Genomic DNA, 22,639 nt, shown 5'->3' with positions numbered 1-22,639 from the left:
TCTAATCTAATCTAAAAAATTACACCACATCACCAAGCCCTCTATCTCCTTTCTGTATTCTGACTCATCATTGTTTGATATCTGTCCTACTATGGTAGTGTCGTTAGCAAATGTGTAGATGGCATTCATTCAGAATTTGGCAACACAGTCATAGAGTCACAGAGATGTACAGCATGGAAACAGACCCTTCGGTCCAAGCCGTCCATGCCAAGCCAATCCAGTCCCACCTGCCAGCGCCCGGCCCATATCCCTCCAAACCCTTCCTATTCATATACCCATCCAAATGCCTCTTAAATGTTGCAATTGTACCTGCCTCCACCATATCCTCTGGCAGCTCATTCCATACATGTACCACCCTCTGCGTGAAAAAGTTGCCCCTTAGGTCTCTTTTATATCTTTCCCCTCTCACCATAAACCTATGCCCTCTAGTTCTGGGCTCCCAGACCCCAGGGAAAAGACTTTGCCTATTTATCCTATCCATGCCCGTCATAATTTTGTAAACTTCCATAAGGTCACTCCTCAGCCTCCGACACTCCAGGGAAAACACCCCCAGCCTGTTCAGCCTCTCCTCTCAGATCCTCCAATCCTGGCAACATCCTTGTAAATCTTTTCTGAACCCTTTCAAGTTTCACAACATCTTTCAATTGGGAAGGAAACCAGAATTGCATGCAATATTCCAACAGTGGCCTAACCAATGTCCTATACAGCCGCAACATGACCTCCCAACTCCTGTACTCAATACTCTGACCAATAAAGGAAAGCATACCAAACGCCTTCTTCACTATCCTATCTACCTGCAACTCCACTTTCAAGGAGCTATGAACCTGTACTCAAAGGTCTCTTTGTTCAGCAATACTCCCTAGGACCTAACAATTAAGTGTATAAGTCCTGCTAAGATTTACTTTTCCAAAATGCAGCACCTCACATTTAACTGAATTAAACTCCATCTGCCACTTCTCAGCCCATTGGCCCACCTGATCCAGATCCTGTTGTAATCTGAGGTAACCCCCTTCGCTTTCCACTACACTTCCAATTTTGATGTCATCTGCAAACTTACTAACTGTACCTGTTATGCTCGCTTCCGAATCATTTATGTAAATGACAAAAAGTAGAGGTCCCAGCACCGATCCTTGTGGCACTCCACTGGTCACAGGCCTCCAGTCTGAAAAACAACCCTCCACCACCACCCACTGTCTCCTGCCTTTGAGCCAGTTCTGTATCCAAATGGCTAGTTCTCCCTGTATTCCATGAGATCTAACCTTGCTAATCAGTCTCCCATGGGGAACTTTGTCGAATGCCTTACTGAAGTCCATATAGATCACATCTACTGCTCTGCCCTCATCAATCTTCTTTGTTACTTCTTCAAAAAACTCAATCAAATTTGTGAGACATGATTTCTCACGCACAAAGCCATGTTGACTATTCCAAATCAGTCCTTGCATTTCCAAATACATGTACATCCTGTCCCTCAGGATTCCCTCCAACAACTCCAACACTGAGGTCAGGCTCACCAGTCTATAGTTCCCTGACTTGTTCTTACCACCCTTCTTAAACAGTGGCACCATGTTTGCCAACCTCCAGTCTTCCAGCACCTCAGCTGTGACTATTGATGATACAAATATCTCAGGAAGAGGCCAGGCAATCACTTCTCTAGCTTCCCACAGAGTTCTCGGGTACACCTGATCAGGTCCTGGGGATTTATCCACCTTTAACCGTTTCAAGACATCCAGCACTTCCTCCTCTGTAAACTGGACATTTTGCAAGATCCTCAACTGTTTATCGTGTGTTAGGCCTACCATTCCAGGGATCATCCATGTGAATCTCCGCTGGACACACTCCAGTGCCAGTACGTCCTTCCTGAGGTGTGGGGCCCAAAACTCGACACAGTATTCTGAATGGGGCCTAACCAGAGCTTTATGTAGTCTCAGTAGCACATCACTGCTTTTACATTCCAACCCTCTTGAGATAAATCTACTTCTACTATGGAAGGGGCAGACCAATTCACAAGAAATACCAGTAGGCTTAGAATTTACATTAAATAGTAAAGCAACAGCACTCACTTAAACAAAGCTACTCAAGTGATACAGTGACATCTGTGGTGTGGATTTCTCCTTTCCTGTGTCATTAGAACCAGGTAAGAAACCAGTTTGAATGTCCACATACACAGCAACATTGATGTCTGAGTAGGCAGTCAATCATGCTTAATTATTTTCATTGCCATCAAACCAGCAATAAATACGATGAATTTTTGAATTTTATTTCATTTGCTGAGAATAAAATAAATGATTGGACCATGGTCATGAAGGCAGAAAATGAAACATGAACACATTAAAAAATGGATTTTTCATCATAGAGATATGTACAAAATAATCTTACTTTTTAAGGACCAGATTTATAAACATAGTACACTGTTTAGCCATAGTACTTATACAACTCTAATTGGTTGCAGCCTGGGGACCTACAAATACACTCTATGATGATGTATAGAAACAGTGACAGGAATTTTGGGATTTCTGTCTTTAACTGTGCATGTGCAGATTTCAGAAGTTGCAGTAAATTTTGGAGGGATAATAATGAGAAATGTATATTAGATACAGACCATTATGCCTTCCTCCCAAAGTTAAGAAAAAAAATTTCTAAAGCCTTCACACACTTACTCTTAGAATGAGACCGTATTTCTAAATTTGGTGAGTGATTTAAGAAAGCCAAGTGAAAGTTGTCATTTAATTTATCATTTTCACTCTGGAATGGAACAAGATATGTGGATTTAAGAATCTTTAAAATGAAAGCCTCAAAAGCTTACTGCGTAGTGAGCATAAGGCTTCCAAATATTTTCTTGTCTATCTGCCAGTGGAGCTGTCTCACTATTGCAAGAGCATTAGATAAAACAGAAAGGGGGTCACAAAATTAATGAACATACAAACAAGGAGCAAGAGTAGGACATTCAACCCTTCACACATGTGCTCTGTCATTCAATAAGACAAGGGCTAATCTGATTTTAACCTCAACTCTACATTCCTACACATCCCTGATAATCTTTAATCCCCTTTGTAATCAAGAACCAAATTACTTCTATCTTAACAATTGTAATTGAACTAAATTACTTCGGTCTTAAAAATATTTAAAGATTCTGCAACCATCATCTTTTGAGAAAGACAATTCCAACGCCATCAATTCTCTGAAAGAAAAAATACTTTGTAATCTTTCTTTTTAATCCGTGATCCCTTATTTTTAAACTATGAATCTATATTCTGACACGAGGAAAAATCTCCTCAAGATTTTATAGGCTTCAATTAAGTTACCTATGGCTCTTCGAAGGTCCAGAGGATATGGGTTGAACCTGCCTAGTAATAAAACATAAAATTCTAATAGAGTTCCTGATTACTTGTTATACTTACATAGTAAACCTCTATAATTAATGTGTCATGATGCCAGAATTCTCTATATTTTAGAGTTCTGTAACTACTCACTACTTAGATATTTTTTTTTATTCTTTTTGCCAAAATGGATAATTTTACACTTTCCCACATTATACTGTATTTGCCAGCTTTTTGCCCACTCACTTATCTTATCTATACCCCTATATCTTCTTCACAATTCACTTGTCAAGCTATGTAACATCAACATCTTCAGCTACCATATCTTTGATTCCTTTATGTAAATTTAAACAGTTGAGGCCCCAGTACAGACCGCTGTGGCACACCATTCATGACATCCTTTTTTTTATTCATTTGTCGACTGTAGGCATTGCTGGCTGGGCTGGCCAGCATTTATTGCCCATCCATAGTTGACTTTGAGGAGGTGGTGCTGGGCTGCCTTTTTGAACCACTGCAGTCCACCTTCTGTAGGTTCACCCACAATGCCATTAGGAAAGAAATTCCAGGATTTTGACCCAGTGACCGTGAAGGAATGATGAGAAATTTGCAAGTCAGGATGGTGAGTGGCTTGACGACGAACTTGAAAGTGGTGGTGTTCCTGAATATCTGCTACCCTTGTCTTTCTAGATGGAATTGGTCATGGGTTTGGAAGGTGTTGTCTGAGGATCTTTGGTGAATTTCTGCAATGCACCTGTTGATAGTACACACTACTGCTTCTGAGCATTGGTGCTGGATCGGAATGGATGCTTGTGGTTGAAGTGCAAATCAAGTGGGTTGCTTTGTCCTGGATGATGTCAAGAGTCTTGAGTATTGTTGGGGCTGCACTCATTCAGGCAAGTGGGGAGTATTCCATCACATTCCCAACTTGCACTTTGGACAGGCTTTGGGGACTCAGAAGTGAGTTACTTGCCACAGTATTCCTAGCCTCTGACCTGTTATTGCAGCTGCTGTGTCTATGTAGTAAGTTCAGTTTCTGTTGAGTTTCTGGTCAATGGTAATACCCAGCATGCTGACAATTGGGGATTCGGTGATGACACCATTGAATGTCATGGGGCAGTGGTTTGATTGTCTCTTGTTGGTGATGGTCATAGCATGGTATTTGTGTATTGCGAATTTGGAACAAAGAACAAAGAAAAGTCACAGCCCAGAAACAGGCCCTTCAGCCCTCCAAGCCTGTACCGATCCAAATCCACTGTCTAAACTTGTCGCCCAATTCCTAAGCATCTGTATCCCTCTGCTCCGCACCTACTCATGCATCAGTCCAGACGCACCTTAAATTAATCTACCTGCCTGCTTCTACTACCTCTGCTGGGAACGCATTCCAGGCACCTACCACCCTCTGTGTAAATTACTTGCTGCATGTATCTGCCTTTAACTTTCCTCCTCTCACCTTGAACGCGTGACCTCTCATTATTGAATCCCTCACCCTGGGAAATCACTTATCTCTATCCACCCTGTCTATACCCTTCATGATTTTATAGACCTCAATAGACTCCCACTCAATCCCCTCTTTTCTAATGAAAACAATCCTAACCTACTCAACTTTCCATCCCAGGCAACATCCTCGTAAACCTTCTCTGCACCCTCTCCAAAGTGTCCATATCCTTTTGGTAATGTGGCGACCAGAACTGTTCACAGTATTCTGAATGTAGTGGAACTAAAGCCTTGTACAATTTTAACATGACCTGCCAGCTCTTATACTCAATACCACGTCTGACGAAGTCAAACATACCATATGCCTTCTTGATCACTCTATCCACCTGTGTAGCCACCTACAGGGTACAATGGACCTGAACTCCCAGATTTCTCTGCTCATTAACCTTTCCCAAGACTCTTCTATTTACAGTATAGTTCACACTTGTCAGCCCAAGCCTGGTTTACTAGTCACTTGTCCAGAATTAATGCATTTGCATGTGGATTGCTTCGGTATCTGCGAAGTTGCAAATGGTGCTGAACATTGTGCAGTAAACATCCCATTTCTAACCTTATGATGGAGGGAAGATCATTGATGAAGCAGCTGAAGATGGTTGGGCTGAGGACAGTACGCTGAGGAACTCCTGCAGAGATGAGCTGGAGCTGAGCTGACTGACCTCCAGCAACTACAGCCATCTTCCGATGTGCCAGGTATGACTCCAAAGAGCAGAGTTTTGCCCCTTGATTCCCACTGAGATGAATGACTCTGTGGTGCTGGAGTGTCTGGGTGAATGGCACGAGTCGATCCTTTGGGATATCCGGAGACACCATCCTGGCAGCTGATTGAAGTGGTGGCTGCTACTGGGGCAGGTCAGGCACCTTTATTTTCCTGTATGCCACTGGTTCTGTGGAGGAGGTGAGAAATAATTCATTGGTGGAGATGCATCATCTTTTAGTTAAACCAATGTGTGAGACAGCCTGAGAAGCACAGGCAGCTATGTTCCTCATCAGCTTCTTGAGAAATTCCTACCTTCCCATCAGTGCAGGACTGGTCACTCACATCATATACAGCTCAGCAGGCTTCTCGTCAAAGACGGTGATGATTTGTATATCCGGCGTCTCTCTACCAGCCTGGACCTTCAATTGTGAGTGATTCTACACTATAAAGAGCGATAGAGAAGGACTGAGTACAATGGCAATAGATTCACGAGAGCTTTCGTAACCAGACCAGATTCAGGGCATCCCCAAGTAAGTAATTATAGAGCAGTGTGTAGTAATGACAAGAGAACATTGAGAAGATGAAGTGACTGTGTGTATCTCAGTCCATGAGAGACATGTTGAGAATTACTGGCAGGTAAGAGCTTGGGATCCTTCCTTCTCTTCAGCACTGGAACATTTATGAGGAGCACTGATCCTCACCGCACTCTCGCCTCAGACTCCCTCCACCTTGCAGAACCCCTTCGTAATGCATTGTGAAGCTGTGGGGGAGGGGATGGGTGTGAGACTAACACAGGCTCCTGAATGGTGTGTTTCCAGGCTTTTAAATAATTCTTTACTCCCTAACTAATCACCGACATTACTGTGCTGCTGTCTGTTTATTTGATAGATTGTAAGGTTTTGTTTCTGCTTTCCTCATTAGTCCGAAACCTCAAACTTAAACATACTGCAAACTTGAAAAATCTTTTGATGCCTCAATATTTAATTTCTCGATCTGTTCATCAACATCCATGTTAGAAACAAACTCAATAAAATTAGCTGAGACCACCAAAAGCTGAAAACAAGGCAATTTATTTACGAACTTGCAAGTAAGGGCATCAATGCATTAATCAAATTGGAACATGTACCATAGTTATACCCTTGGTGCTGCACGAGATCACCTCTCCCACCCCCTTATCCTACCTAACAGCTTAATGGCCACGACATGACTTCTCTTTATCTAAATTAAAACCCCCTTCTGTTTCCTGGAACATGCACTGTACCTGCCTTGCAAAACCACTGTCATATTTCTGCAGATGCAAGATGCCAGTTTTAACTATCACTCATGTTAGCATATCTGAATTTTTGTAGCGCCCACATATCCAGCAACTCAATTCTTTGCAGAAACAACACTTTTTACAGACATCTCTCACATCCTTAAAATTAGTTTTGAGCCCGAGGCCTATGTCTGAGTCCACAGAGAACAGGGCAGCAGCAGCAGGTCATTTAGAACCCTTCAGGCTGTTCTGCAAATTAATCAGATCTCAGTGGTTAGCACTGCTGCCTCACAGTGCAAGGGACTCGGGTTCGATTCCACCCTCAAGCCACTCTCTGTGTGGAGTTTGCACGTTCTCCCCGGGTCTGTGTGGGTTTGCTCCGGTTTCCTCCCACAGACCAAAGTTGTACAAGCCAGGTGGAATAGCCATGCTAAATTGTCTGCAGTGTCCAGGGGATGTACAGGCTAGGTGGGTTAACCGTGGGAAATATGGGATAAGGTGGGAATGCTCATCAGTACAGGCTCAATAAGCAAGCTGTAGGGATTCCATGATCAGTATCTGCATACCTTTGCTCTATTCCCTTGGAAGTGTTAACCTCAAAGTAATCTCTGTCTCAATCTCTGATGTGGAGGGGCCAGTGTTGGACTGGGATGGACAAAGTTAAAAATCACATGACACCAGGTTAGAGTCCAACAGGTTTATTTGGAAGTACAAGCTTTCGGAGCACTGCTCCTTCATCAGGAACTTTCGAAAATCCCTTTTTAATTCTGCCCTCTAGTTCCAGTTTCATCCAATATCTCCAAGAGTTGATGAAGAGTCACTGGACTTGGAACATTAATTTTGCTCTCTTCCAACAGAATCTGCCAGACCTGCCGAGTTTTGCCAGATCTGTTTTTGTTATAGATCTCCAGCATCCACATTTTTCTCATTTTACCTCCAACAGCTGTTTTAAATACACGTGACAAACTGATTTCTTTTAATTGATTCGTAACACATTTCCCTGTTTTAATATAACGACTAATAATTTGGAAATGCAGTTAGTGAATTCTAGACTATGATCTGCATTAGTCATGTGTGCTGTGATGAGCACGCTGAAATGTGGTATGCAGTGTTTGGTGACCTTTAATGAGCTGAAATTGTGAACAGCAGCAAAAATGCGTCATGGAGTTCTGTGTCAGTGCTGTGTTTCAGAGTTTATCAAAAGGAAGCATAAAGAGCTCAGAAACAAGCCTTTCAGACCGATAGACCCACGCTCCTTTGGTGCCTGCATCTATGACACATCTTCATCCAACTATATCAAAATAACCTTTTTCTTCCCCCCACCCCCTCCATTAAACACTTCTACAGATGTCGTTGAGTGTCTGAGTCGTTATTGCAAGTTGCTGTTCAGTTTTCCTGATTATGTTTTTCTTAGACAGTGTGCATTCTAAGTTGTTTCATGGGACAAGGGGAGAAAGAATTTTCTTGACATCTCATGAGGGATACACCAACAGGGCTGTTTGGATTCAGGGTGATGGGTGAGGTGCCTCAGAATTAGACTCTGGCCTGGAATCTAGGTACAGATCAGCGTGAGTCTGTTTTGTCATGAGGTCGATCCTGCCTGATCTGCACCACAACTCCAAATTCCTACCTTTGCTTCACATCCACTTGATATCTTTTCCCAATAAACAAGCCGTGAAAATTCCAATTGTCCAAAAAGTCATAGCCTTTAGTGGGGGAATGATTCCATGATTTCTATTTCCATTCAGTGAAAAATTGTTCCCTAATTTGGTTCTTAGCTCTAATTTTAAATGTGTATCTTCTACAACTCTGTTCCCTGACAAGAGAAAATAGTTCCTTGGCATTTATCTGCTCAAATTCTATTTCTATTTTAAACACCACAATGCAATCACCGATCAATGAAAAAATGTCATTAAAGTGGTCTCGAGGAGGTTTTACCAGTTTGATATCTGGACTATGCAGATAGTCTCATGAAGCTAGGATGCCCAGACTGTGCTGGTTTTCACTGGTGTTTAGAAGACTGAGGGGTAACTATACTGAAGTATATCAGATCCTGAATGGTCTTAGCAAGGTGGGTGTGGAAAGGATGTTTCTATTTGTGGATGAGTCCATGAGCTAGGGAGCACTGTTTAAAATTGATGGTCCATCATCTGAGGGTCATGCTACATCGGTACTGTCTGCCTCAGAGGATGATGGAAGTGGGGTCATTGAATATATTTTGAAGGAAGAGGTTGGAGAATAAGACAGATAATCATTAGGCAGGGGAGTCAAAGGTTCTCGGGGTTAGGTGCAAATGCAGAATTCAAAACCCAAATAGCTCAATCACAATATTAATGAACAGTACAGCAGGCCTGATGGGCCAAACGGACCACCATTGCTGCTAATTCGGATGTTCGAATGTACAGACAATGGTCTCAAGTTTTCACTGGAAAGGACTTGATGGCTGTCTTTCACCTTTTGCAATTCGAACTCTTCCTGAACACCTGGAATATTCGGGGAGTTTTCAGCGCGACACTGGATAAGTCAGCACATGTCAACAGCAAAGAAATTTGGTTATGCTTTTGCAAAGACAGGTTTCAACTTGTTTGTTGAGGGAGAAAAGAAGTCATTGTGCATCAGTATTAATGCATTACTTCCAATGTTCTGGAAAGCCCATGGAACATCAGGAGCACTACCCATTGCTAACAATGGCCCTCCTTTGTTTTATGTACTAGAGAAGCAGGACAAGCAACATACCTGAGGGCAATTATCAGAAAAGTACTGAGCAACTCTAAACTTGTTTTGTTCTCCTCTGAATAGACTTTGGGTTGGGAAGCTGAGGCAATTGGTGATGAGGTTTCAATGCAGAAGGCAGTTCCCTGGATGCTGCCTGACCTGCTGCGCTTTTACAGCAACACATTTTCAGCTCTGATCTCCAGCATCTGCAGTCCTCACTTACTCCCCCTCCAGTGCCAGGCAATTGGCAACTTCAGTGTTCTATTGTTGCCTATATATCAAGAGCCAGGTTCATCCATTGTGCAAAGCATAAGGAAAAAAACTACCAGAGAATTGCTTGGAAGAATATCAAGACTGGTGGGCGTATTATACTTAGATTTCCAGGAAAGATTGAACAGTTGCCATATCAAATGTTATCGTGGAAGATAATAATTCCCAGTGCAGAGGGCATAAATGAAAAAGTGGCCAGCAAACAGGAAACAGAGTGCAGTTCATAAATAGATCGTTTTCAGATTGGTAAGATGGGATAAGTGGTATGATACTTGGATTAGTGCTGGGAGCTCAACATTTTGCAATTTATATAATCACTTGGATCAAGGTATGCAGGTGAGGTTGTTAATTTGGCTGATCACACAACGATAGGTAGACAATAGGTCATTAGGGACCACAGAGGATACAGGTGGGTGAGTGAGTAGGTAAATATCTGGAAAAATTGAGTATAATGTGGGAAAATGTAAACTTGTCCATTTTTGGCAGGAAGCATAAGAGAAATCAGAGTACCTAAATAGTGAGAGACTTCTGTGCTCAGGGGATTCCAGGCATCCTAGTTCATGTATTGTCAAGTACAGTGCAGCTACAGTAAGGAATTAAGGGGAGCTAATACAATGTTATTTTTAATTGCAAAAGGAATTGATACAAAAGTAGGGGTGTTATGCTTCAGCAATACATGGCATTGGTGAGACCGCACATGGTATTGTGTACTTTATTGAAGGAAAGATGTAAACACATTAGAAGGTTGATGGTTTATGAGACAAATACCTATCCTGATTAGCGACAAAAGAACTGCAGGTGCTGCTATCCAGGGTAGACAAGCAGGAGGCTGGGAGAACACAACAAGCCAGGCAGCGTCAGGAGGTGGAGAAGTCGATGTTTCAGGTGTAAGCCTTCTTCAGTTTTTTTTTGTCTCAACTAAGTTTGTGTCACTTGCAAAGTCTCTTCAAAGGATGCTCACTTTGAAGAAGTTCTCTGCCTCCCTCAGACATGCGCTCAGTGAGTCCCTTACTCACTGCCACAACGCTGCAACCTCCTCATCCCTCCAGCTCTTTGACCACACATGAAACAAACTTGCTACTGCAGCCACGTGGCATTCCTCATGTCGTCGCAACCATCTCATCCCTCAAGGCCTACAGACACATTTGAAGCCCTCCAAGTTTGGTCCCACCTTTGATGCTCCAGACTTGTAAACACCTATCCTGAGCATGATGCCTGAGAATGAAATGTTGGACAACCTAGGCTTGTATCGAAGGGTACTACGATGTGTAGCAGATGACTTGATTGAGATGGTTAAGATCCTGAGTGGCCTTGAGAGAGTGTGTGTAGAAAGGACAGTTTCTCTTGTGAGAGATTCTAGAACATTTGAGTCCAGCAAGGATCAGCCCTTGGAGAAATGTTTTATGTTAAGACTGTGTTGTAGCCTTTCCAATTCAGAATGACCTAGGTATAAGGAAGATCTCTTGATCCAAATTGTGTTATTAAAATATCCCAATGGATTCTTAATTTGTATCTGTATTATTCAGACCTAAGAGCTTTTCTGATTGGGACATCCCACTCAATATTGACGTGTCATTGGCTCTCTCCTGCACTGAATGGAACCATTGTGTGCAAATTTCCAATCAGATCCTGAACTGATGAAATGGTTCCAACCAGTCACTGCAGATGAGTAACAATTAGGTTGATATAAATTATTTATGATGGAGCAAGATGCACAAAATCAATTTTACTGCCCATGGGACATCTGGGAAGAAGCCTGTAACGCCCATGAAAAGGATATTGGACAGGTCAATAGTTCCAACATTTTACATAATCACCAAAATTAAAATGACCATTAAATAATTCCAGGAACTGCCCCATTTTCCTACTCAAACTCTATTCCCACACCTCATTCTTATGGAACTTAAAGTCAATTCCAGGTTTGCCTTTCCTCCAGCTGGCCCTGTGTTTCCTTATATCTATCGCTTAGCAACTTGGAGCAGGGGAAAGCCCTGCTCAGCCGCTCTATCTGATTATAGCTGATCCTCTAACTCAATGTCACGTTCTCGTTTCCTCCCAACGTACCTCTAAAAGTGGACCTACATGTTCCTAAATATATTCAGTGACTTAACGTGCACAGCCTTCGATGGTGGAGAATTCCACTACCCTTTGCGTGAAGACATATTTCCTCATCTCATCCTAAATGGTCTGTCCTTTATACTGTATTCCCTAATTCTAACCAGGAAAACAGCTTCCTTACATTTAGTGTATGTATAGCCCTGTTAGCATTGTACACGTTTCACTCAGATCTCCTCTCACTTTTCTAAACTCCAGTGAATATAGGCCTGGTTGAACTAATTGCTCCTCATGGGTTGTCCTACCAACCCCAGTATCAACCGACTGAACCTCAACTGCACCACCTCCGTGACAAGGATGTAGATAGGGAAACTGCACCAAAACTGCACACAGTATTTCAGCTGTGGTCACACCAAGCCCTGTATAGCTTTTATAAGATATCTCAACTTCAGAACTCAAATTCTCGTGCAATAAACAAAGTATACCACTTCCCTTTCCAATTGCTTGCAGCACCTACCTGTATACTTTCATTGGCTGGTTCCAAAGGCCACAACACACTCAAAATGTAAGGCATTTCTCCAAGGGCTGATCCTTGCTGTACACCTATCGCATCCCAATATATCACCATTTAAATAATACACTTCCTTTCTGTTTTTCACACTAAAGTGTGTAGCTTCACATTTAGTGGCATTGTAATGCATCTGCTATGTGTTTTCCCACTTGCTCAACTTGTTTAAATCATCTTGAAATCTTACACTCTTCTCACAACTCATGCTCGTGCCCAGTTTTGTGTCATCAGCAATAACTTGGAAATGGTGTGTTTGGTTCCCTCAATGAGGTCATTTATATATATCATGAACAACAGGGGCCCAAGCACTGATGCTTGTGATAGTTTTCAAGTCACTATCTCCAGTGGAAAAAGACCCATTTATTTATTTCTGTTTCCTGTCTGACAACCAATTCTCGATCCATGCCAATACATTATCCCCCACATGTGCTTTACTTTTTGCTCTTATGTGGGACCTGTTCAAAGATTTTCTGATAACCAAATACATCACAACCACTGGTTCTCCCTTATCTAGATTTGGTAAGCATGATTAGCCAAACATCACTTTCTGTAAAATGAACACAGTGAAAAATGTATAAGTCACCACTTACAGCACTGTCTTAGGTACAGCTTCTTCAATTACAAGATCCTAGAAAATAGAGAAATAATAAATCCAGCATTGCAGAAATAAAAGCTCAGAACAAAGGTCTTCCAACCCAGTCCACACTGGCACCTAGTCTGCAGTCTGCACCAGGCCCTGTCTCCAGTCCTCACTGGGCATAGTCTCCAGTCCACACTGGGCCCAGGCCCCAGTCTGCACCCGGCCTAGGCTCCATCCACACTGGGCCCTGGCTCCAGTTTGCACCCTGCCTAGGTTCCAGTCCACACCGGGCCCTGGCCCCAGTCTGCACTGAGCCTTGGCTGTAGTCCACACCGGGCCCTGGCCCCAGTCTGCACCCGGCCTAGGCTCCAGTCCACACCAGGCCCTGGCTCCAGTCTGCACTGAGCTTGGCTTCATTCTATACTGGGCCTTGGCTCCAGTCTGCACTGTGCCTTGGCTGTAGTCCACACCGAGCCCTGGCTCCAGTCCACACCAGGCTTTGGCTGTGGTTCGCACCGGGCCCTGGCTCCAGCCCACACCAGGCCTTGGCTGTAGTCCTCACTGGGCCCTGGCTCCAGTACACATCGGGTCTTGGCTGCAGTCCGCACCGGGCCCTGGCTCCAGTCCACACTGAGCCTTGGCTGCAGTCCGCACCGGGCCCTGACTCCAGTCCACATTGGGCCTTAGCTCCAGTCTGCACTGGGCTTTGGTTGTAACCCACACCTGGCCTTGCTCCACTCCACCGGGCCTTGGCTCCAGTCTCCATTAGGCCTTGGCTCTAGATGGCACCGTGCTTTGGCTCCAGTCTGTACTGAGCTTTGGCATCAGTCCATACCAGACCTTGGCTCCAGTCCTTGTCTACATCGAGCTGTGGCTCTAATCCACGCTGGGCCGTTGCTCCAATCCACAATGGGCCTTGGCTCCAGTCCACACTGGGCCATTGCTCCAATCCACAATGGGCCTTGGCTCCAATCCACATTGGGCCTTGGCTCCAGTCCACACCGGGTCTTGGCTCCAATCCACACCAGGCCTTGGCTCCAGTCCACACCGGGCCTTGGCTCCAGTCCACACCGGGCCTTGGCTCCAATCCACACCGGGCCTTGGCTCCAATCCACACCAGGCCTTGGCTCCAGTCCACACTGGGCCTGGCTCCAATCCACACCGGGCCTTGTCTCCAGTCCACACCGGGCCTTGGCTCCAATCCACACCGGGCCTTGGCTCCAATCCACACCGGGCCCTGTCTCCAGTCCACACCGGGCCTTGGCTCCAATCCACACCGGGCCTTGGCTCCAGTCCATACTGGGCCTTGGCTCCAGTCCACACCGGGCCTTGGCTCCAATTAACACCGGGCCTTGGCTCCAATCCACACCGGGCCTTGGCTCCAATCCACAATGGGCCTTGGCTCCAGTCCACACCGGGCCTTGGCTCCAATCAACACTGGGTCTTGGCTCCAGTCCGCACCAGGCCGTGACTCCAATCCACACCGGGCTTTGTCTCCAGTCCACACCGGTCCGTGACTCCAATCCACTCGGGGCCTTGGCTTTAGTCCATACCGGGCTTTGTTTCCAATCTGCACTGGCCTTTGGCTTCAGTCCACACCAGGCCTTGGCTGCAGTCCACACCAGGCCTTGGCTCTAGTCCATGCCAGGCCTCGGCTCTAATCCATGCTAGGCCTTGGCTGCAGTCTGCACTGCGCTTTGGCTGCAGTCTGTACCGGGCTTTGGCTCCAGTCCACACCATGCCTGGGCTTCAGTCCGCACTGGACATCATCTCTCAAGGCTGGTAGATTGCTCAGATCACCTTGAGACAATGCTGAGGCCAAGCCAGGCTGAGACACTGCCACTTTCTGCTGAAAGACCCCCAGACTGGTCCAAGAGGGTGGGCTGGGGCGCACCATACTGGTAAGCCACACCACAGCAGTAGGCCACTACATATGGGAAACTGCTGGTGCCACATGTGCACGAGACGCCAGGCCCACTCTCACCCTGCCTGAGATTCTGAAAAAGGTTTTCAACGAGACAAATAAAAAGAAAAGTCAGAAGAAGAAAGGAAGAAACAGAGAAGGCAGACAGAAAGGGATGGGCCCCGAACACAGCGCTGCTACTTGCCGCCATCTTGTTACCTCAATGAAAACTCCTTTCAACAATGAAGAGCCCATGCTGGAGAGATCTTTCCTCAGAAGCCAGGCATTATACAGTGGGGAGCTGCTCTGTAAATTTTCACACAGTATAGTGTCTCAGCAACAATTAAGTAGTGAATGCACTATTCAAACAATATAATGATCAGTGTAGTTAATGTGATGGACAACGGCTTACCATTCTGATCACACTTCATTCATCTGACCACGAATCTGCCTCTGAAGCCTCCAGCAACCCAACTGCTATCACTTAGCATTGAGTGTTTTGCTATCCCATTCACTCCTCCTTCACCTCCTTTACGTCTCCCATCTCAACGGCAGAGCTTTCTATCCTCATGCCCCCACACTCTGCAGCTCCCTGCCTCCATCTTGCCTATTCTCTGCCTCACCATCTCCAACTTGCTTTATCTCGCCCTGGATCATCAATCAATTCCTCAGTCACCTTCCTTCTTCCCACTCCTGGCTCTGGCTGGAGCTTGAACGTCTCGCTGAGATACACTTTGGCACCTTGATGGAAATCATCAGGTAAGTAAAGAAATCTGTCAAAATTGTGTACCAGACGCTGAAAATTATACTTCACACTCTGTGTTGTCTGTCAGGCTCTTGGAGATACAGCCCACTCACATACAATGTGCTGCATTGTCTTTAGATTATGGGAGAAATATTGTCTGTGTAGTGCCATCTATAATCTGTTAGACTATGGGAGGTATATTCCACTCTCTATGTAATGCCATCTATAAGCTATTAGACTGTGGGCGGTATATTCAACTCTCTTTACAATGCACTGTATTATTTATCTCCTATCAAACTGTGGAAATTTTACTGCAACTGCCATTCCTGTACAATGTGTCGCATTGTGTACAGGGTATATACTGTGGAAATTTCATTTCAGTTTCATCTTCATATAAAAGCAATCAGTTTTAAAAGAACATCATCTGACTTGCTGCAGAAAATGTAAATTGAAACCTACTACTGGGTTTCTTGGAAAAAAGATTATACAGAAATTAGAATCGCAGCACCTAATCACTCCGATCCTATCAAACTGTGGAAATTTTACTGCAACTGCCATTCCTGTACAATGTGTCGCATTGTGTACAGGGTATATACTGTGGAAATTTCATTTCAGTTTCATCTTCATATAAAAACAATCAGTTTTAAAAGAACATCATCTGACTTGCTGCAGAAAATGTAAATTGAAACCTACTGGGTTTCTTGGAAAAAAGATTATACAGAAATTAGAATCACAGCACCTAATCACTCCGAGACAACAGGAGACCGCAAATATTGCAAGTGGGTCAGCTGCAAATATCTAAAAACCAAAGACTACACTCATTGAAACTTTGCAATAAAAGCAGAAGGTGGTGAAAAGCTCAACACATGTGTGGTTAATGTTTCTGGTTCATGACTTCATCAGAACTGTGAGAAGGTGAGGACTGCAGATGCTGGAGATCAGAGCTGAAAAATGTGTTGCTGGAAAAGTCGACGTTTCGGGCATGAGCCCTTCTTCAGGAATGAGGAAAGTGTGCCAAGCAGGCTAAGATAACTTATTGTGATCTTTTACAATAAGTTCTGTGTCCTATGATCCCGCCCCACTAGTTATCTGATGAAGGAGCAGCACTCCAAATGCTAGTACTTCCGAATAAACCTGTTGGACTATAACCTGGTGTTGTGTGATTTTTAACTTTGTCCATAAAAATCTAATCCACCGATCTGAAGAGAAGGGAGACTAAATGACAAACCCTTTGCTGATGCAGGGCCAAAGTTAGGCAATAAACAATCTTCCTTTAACTTCAAATTTATATTCACTCTCCCCTTAACCCCAGTTCATCCATTCTCTCCTTCAAGCCCAGTTCATAGTCACTCTCTCTGTCACTCCCAGTTCTCAGTAATCCTCCTCTTAATCTTCTGTTCTCATTCATGTTCCCCATAGCCCCTGTTAAATCACTGTCTCTGTAACCCCCCCAATTCACAGTCACCCTCCCTCAATCCCCCAGTTCAGTCACTCTCTGGAATGCCTTGTTTTCACTCACTCCCCAGCTCACAGTCACTTAACTTAATAACCCTCAGTTCTGTCGCTCTCCCCTTGGTCTCCACTACGCAGAGACATTCTCTCTTTAATTCCCCAGTTTACAGAAACACTCTTGACTGGGTCAAAGCCAAGATTCAAATCAATTTCATTTATCACATTTAAAAAACAAGTTCTGCTCTTAGATAGCCGTTATTTTCTTCGCTTGTGGTTTTGAAATGGGCGGCAGTCAGCACTTATTTTAAACCATTCCGTGACCAAAATGTCGACAAACAAACTGAATTTGACACGTTGTGGATTCAGCAGAGCAGCACAGAAAGCTGCAGAGCAAGCTCTCGCTGAAAATCTCTAAACATACGATGAATAGAGAAGACATATCTGGACAGGCACTGCCCCCATGACTTGTCCTACCTGCCTATCTTCTTTTCCACCTATCCACTCCCCCCCCTCCCCCCTCACCTTCATCCCCTCCCCCACTCACCTATTGCACTTTATGCTACTTTCTCCCACCCCCACCCTCCTCTCATTTATCTCTCCACCCTTCAGGCTCTCTGCCTGTATTCCTGATGTGGGGCTTTTGCCCGAAACGTCGATTTTCCTGCTCCTCGGATGCTGCCTGAACTGCTGTGCTCTTCCAGCACCACTCTAATCCAGAATCTGGTTTCCAGCATCTGCGGTCATTGTTTTTACCATATTTGGACAAGAGTTCAGTACTCCTCCATCCCTGAAGATCCATTCAGGACGTCCAATGGCTTTGCAATGATTTTAAAGGTGATCTGCCTTGTTGAAACCTGAAAAGGTGCCAATACTTTCTCTGAATGGATGTGATAAAACAAATGTCAGCAATGCACCAGGTACCAAGCATCAAACATCAAGCACCAGTCAGAAGATGGGCAGTAGGTATGTGACCTCAGCTTCCAGAGATGTGACACCAGACATCAGAATACAGAACCAAGATAATAGATACCAGGTACCCGAGACAAAAGCAGAGGTTGTTGGAGAAACTCAACAGGTCTGGCAGCTTCTGTGGAGAGGAATAGAGTTAACATTTTGAGTTTGGTATGGCTCTCTTTCAGAGAAAACTACAAACGTTGGTTGGAATATGAATAAAGTGTTCTGGGCTTGTTGTTTCTTCACTGTGACCTACGCCTGCACACACATGACGTGGGTGCTGGGGAATAAGTAAGCTGTTTGGCGGTACTGTGGGGGATTTTTTAAAAAAAGGAAATAACATAACCAGAAGATTCGAAAATTTCCTCAGTTGCGGAGTGACTCTGAGCTGGCTGTACTGCGGGAAAAATCCTCTTGATTTGAGACATTGCCTTCCTTTTTCATTTTTGTGTTTTTGTTTTATATTTTGGGCTGTGTTCAGCTAAAAAAAGGAAAGATATATACATATGTATATAAAACTAGGAGACAATGTGGGTTTTTGCCTGCCCTGAAGAAGGGCTCATGCCCGAAACGTCGATTCTCCTGCTCCTTGAATGCTGCCTGACCTGCTGCGCTTTTCCAGCAACATATTTTCAGCTCTGATCTCCAGCATCTGCAGTCCTCACTTTCTCCAGTACTGTGTGTAGGCCTAAAGCACTGTGTGCAGACCAAAACTACCACTTGTAAGCTGAAAATACCGTGTGTATGCCAAAAGCATTGTGTGGAGGCCAAATTTACTGTGTGTAGGCTGAAAGTGCTCTTTGTGTGTGGGTCACAGAGTACAAACAAAAAACCAGGAGACTAGAACCTCCTCACTTCATGCGACTGACTCTGAGCTGGCTGGTCACAGCCACTGCACAGTGCACAAGTAAATAAAGGGTGACTTGGTGATGGGATATCGGTGTCTGTGCAGTTGTATTAGGAAGGAAGCTGCCATCCTTACCTGGTCTGGCCTACTTGTGACTCCAGACTCACAGCAATGTGATTGATGCTTACCTGCCCTCTGGGCAATGAAAGATTGGGCAAAAAATGCTGGCCCAGCCAGTGACACCTCATCCAATAAATGAATTTAAGGAAAGGTCACCCTCCCCTCCAAACCTTTCACTATCCTCCTCACTTCACCACACTTCTAAACTTCGTGACATCTGCAAAATTTGAAATTATGCCAAGTTCGCAAATTTCAAACTCTCAGATAGAGTCAATGTTGTGGAGAGATTCCTGTGATATCTTATCGTATAACTTGGTTCAATCTGAGAAACTCCACCATTCAGCCCTACTCTATAATTCCTGTGATTCACTCAGTTTCGAATCCATGCTTTGCTTGTGTTTTCTCAGCTGTTTGGACAAGCATTTTATCAAACTGTTTTTGGAACATGGGTAGAGCTGACTCTTTAACAATTTTTGTCTCTGAGCCAGGGCTGGATTGATACAGCACCACTGACTCAAAACGAAACTGTAGTGGCTCTCGGCAAAAATAAAACTGCAGTTTACGGGAATTGCTCGCTCTTCTTGTAAAAGCCTGACAGGCCAGCAGCTACATGTTCTCTTCCACTGTTGTAAACATCCAACTGCAGACTGTAAATACAGCACCGATCTCACAGTTCCTGAGCTAATGGAAAATTTGTCAAGTTTGCAACCCAGTCTACTCACGAAGCACTGACCACAACGTGTATGAATTTGTGTGAGGTTTGTGCGAGCTGAGATGTGAGATTGTGCACATATTGTGGGTATGATAATGAGACATTGTGTGAGTCCCTTGAAGGTCCCTTTCCCAGGCAGGACTGGAAAATGAGATGAGTTCAGTGTATTCAAAATTCCAAGGTAGGTTTACCCATCAAACAGAAGGAAAGATTTCTGGAGCTCAGTATGTGCAGTTACAGAGAAAAACATTGCTGCACAGACTGGTAATTGTAAGGTATGATACTCCTGTGGACAGCCCTCTGTGACCTTTGTCATGGAATTAACTGACCGCGATACTGCAGGAACAATGGGTAGTTTTATTCATTTGTGGTACATGGGCAGCTTCATTTTGGGTCAGCGGTGCTATCTCAATCCAGCCCTGGTTCAGAGCCTGGGTATTCCTTTTGCAAACAATGTTAAAAGGTCAGCTCTGCACAACTTCCAAAAACAGTTTGATAAACGGCTTCTCAGAACAGCTGAGAAAGCACAGGTGAAGCATGGAATTCAACTGACCGAGTCACAGCAATTATAGTGTAGAATAAAAGTCTACAGTGTAGAAACAGGCCCTTCGGCCCAACAAGTCTACACCGACCTTCCGAACAGTAACCCACCCATCCCCCCTCCCCCTGACTAATGCACCGAACGGACACATCCCTGAACACTGTGGGACAGTTTAGTTTACCTGACCTGCACGTCTTTGGATTGTGGCAGGAAACTGGACCACTTGAAGGAAACCCACGCAGACACGGGGAGAGAATGTGCAAACTCCACACAGACAGACAGGCTAGAATCGAACCTGGGTCCCTGGCGCTGTGAGGCAGCAGTGCTAACAACTGAGCCACCAGTTTCCATTTGCAACAGACCTGGGCAACATTCAGGCTTGGGCTGGTAAGTTGAGTAATGCACCCAACCTCCACATGTCTGAACACTATGGGCAACTTAATATGGCCAGTTCACCTAAGCTGCACATCTTTGGACTGTAGGGGGAAACCAGAGCACCCAGAGTGGGCCCACACAGCCACAGGGGAACACGTAAAATCCACACAGACAGTTGCCTGAGGCTGGAATTGAACCTAGATCCCCAGTGCTGTGAGGCAGCAGTGCTAGCCACTGTGCCACCCCAGTAGTGCTGAACAATTGCATTTCTCAGCTTGGAACAAGTTATATGATAAGATATCACAGGACTCTCTCCACAACCTTTACAATATCTAAGAGGAGTGAGCTTGAGATTTGTGAACACGGCATAATTTCAAATTTTGCGGATGCCACAAAGTTTGTAAGGGTTGTGAAATGAGGAGGAGAGTGAGAGGTTTTAAGAGGAGATAGATCAGAAAATGGAGTGGAGGGTGACGTTGCATTTATTGCCCGTCCCTAGTTGCCCTTGTTCAGGTGGTGGTGAGCTGCAACATTTATTATTTTAAAAATGAGTGGGTCACAAATAATTGTAAAAGGATGTTTCCATCGGTGAAATGCCAACTGTTTCACCTGGTACCCAGGACTGGTGAGTAATGTACAACCCGTTCCAATGGACTGGAGGTTAGTTCACGTAACCACACTTTTTAAAAAAGGATGGAGAGAAAACGGGGAATTATAGGCCTGTTAGCCTGACTTTAGTGGTGGGGAAAATACTGGAATTGATCATTCAGGACATAAGAACTGGGCTTTTGTGAAATGGTGACAAGATTGGTTTGAGTCAGCATGGATTCAATGAAGGGCAATCATGCTTGACAACCGTTAGGAAATGTTTTGAAGATATGACCAGTAAAGAGGATAAGGGTGAATCAGTGGATGCTATGTATCTGGATTTTCAAAAGGCTTTCGACTAGGTTCCACACAACAGACTTTTTAAGCAGAATTAAAGCTCATGGTATCAGAGGTAACGTATTGACTTGAACAAAGAACTGGTTGACAGACAGGAAGCAGAGAGTTGGAATAAACGGGGCCTTTTCAGAGTGGCAGGCCATGACGAGTGGGGTACCACAGGGTTCAGTGCTGGGATCCGAGCTGTTGACAATACATGTTAACTATGTGGATGATGGATTTGAAATCAATATCTCTAATTTTGCAGATGACACTAAGCTGGGTGGCAGTGTGCTGTGAGGAGGTTGCTAAGAGGCTGCAGGGTGACTTGGACAGACTGGCTAAGTGGGCAAATACAATACAATGTGGATAAATATGAGTTATCTGTTGTCATCACAAAATCAGGAAGCAGCTTGTTATTATCTGAATGGTGGCAGTTTTGGAAAAGGTGAGGTGCAACGAGACCTGGGTGTGTCATGGTGGAACAGTCGCTGAAGCTTGGCGTGCAGGTGAAGCAGGCGGTGAGGAAAATTAATGGCATGCTGGCCTCCATAGTGAGAGGATTTGAGTATCGGAGTAAGGATGTCTTGCTGCAGTTATACAGGGCCTTGGTGAGGCCACACCTTGAGTATTGTGTGCAGTTTTGGTCTCCTAGTCTGAGGAACAAAGAACAAAGAAAATTTACAGTGCAGAAACAGGCCCTTCGTCCCTCCAAGCCTGAGCTGATCCAAATCTACTGTCTAAACCTGTCGCCCAACTCCTAAGCATCTGTATCATTCTGCTCCCCACCTACTCATGCATCTGTCCAGACGCATCTTAAATGATGCTACCATGCCTGCCTCTACTACCTCTGCTGGCAACACGTTCCAGATACCCACCACCCTCTGTGTGAAGTACTTACCGCGTGTATCCTCCTTAAACGTTCCACCCCTCACCTTAAAAGCGTGATCTCTCGTTATTGAATCCTTCACCCTGGGAAAAAGCTTATCTCTATCCACCCTGTCTATACTCTTTGTGATTTTGTAAACCTCAATCAGGTCCCCCATCAATCTCCTTTTTTTCTAATGAAAACAAACCTAACCTACTCAACCTCTCTTCATAGCTAGCACCTTCCA

General features: G+C 44.5%; 1 long non-coding RNA gene across 2 annotated transcripts in view; it reads left to right on the top strand.

Annotated features, from left to right (window-relative positions):
• Nucleotides 1-17,737: 17,737 nt before the first annotated feature.
• The window catches only part of LOC122541374, a 59,114-nt gene continuing 54,212 nt past the window's right edge, over nt 17,738-22,639 (top strand). Inside the window, exon 1 of one of the 2 annotated variants that reach the window (XR_006309586.1) lies at nt 17,738-18,014. This is a non-coding gene — a long non-coding RNA (uncharacterized LOC122541374). Of the gene's footprint in view, nt 18,015-19,060; nt 19,622-22,639 lie in introns of those variants that run through there. The other variant, XR_006309584.1, reaches the window with a different exon arrangement.

Source organism: Chiloscyllium plagiosum, chromosome 37 (genome assembly GCF_004010195.1).
Source record: "Chiloscyllium plagiosum isolate BGI_BamShark_2017 chromosome 37, ASM401019v2, whole genome shotgun sequence".
Lineage (NCBI taxonomy): Eukaryota > Metazoa > Chordata > Chondrichthyes > Orectolobiformes > Hemiscylliidae > Chiloscyllium > Chiloscyllium plagiosum.
The sequence above is the reverse complement of the archived record's forward strand: the minus strand, read 5'-3'. Positions and strand labels throughout refer to the sequence as shown.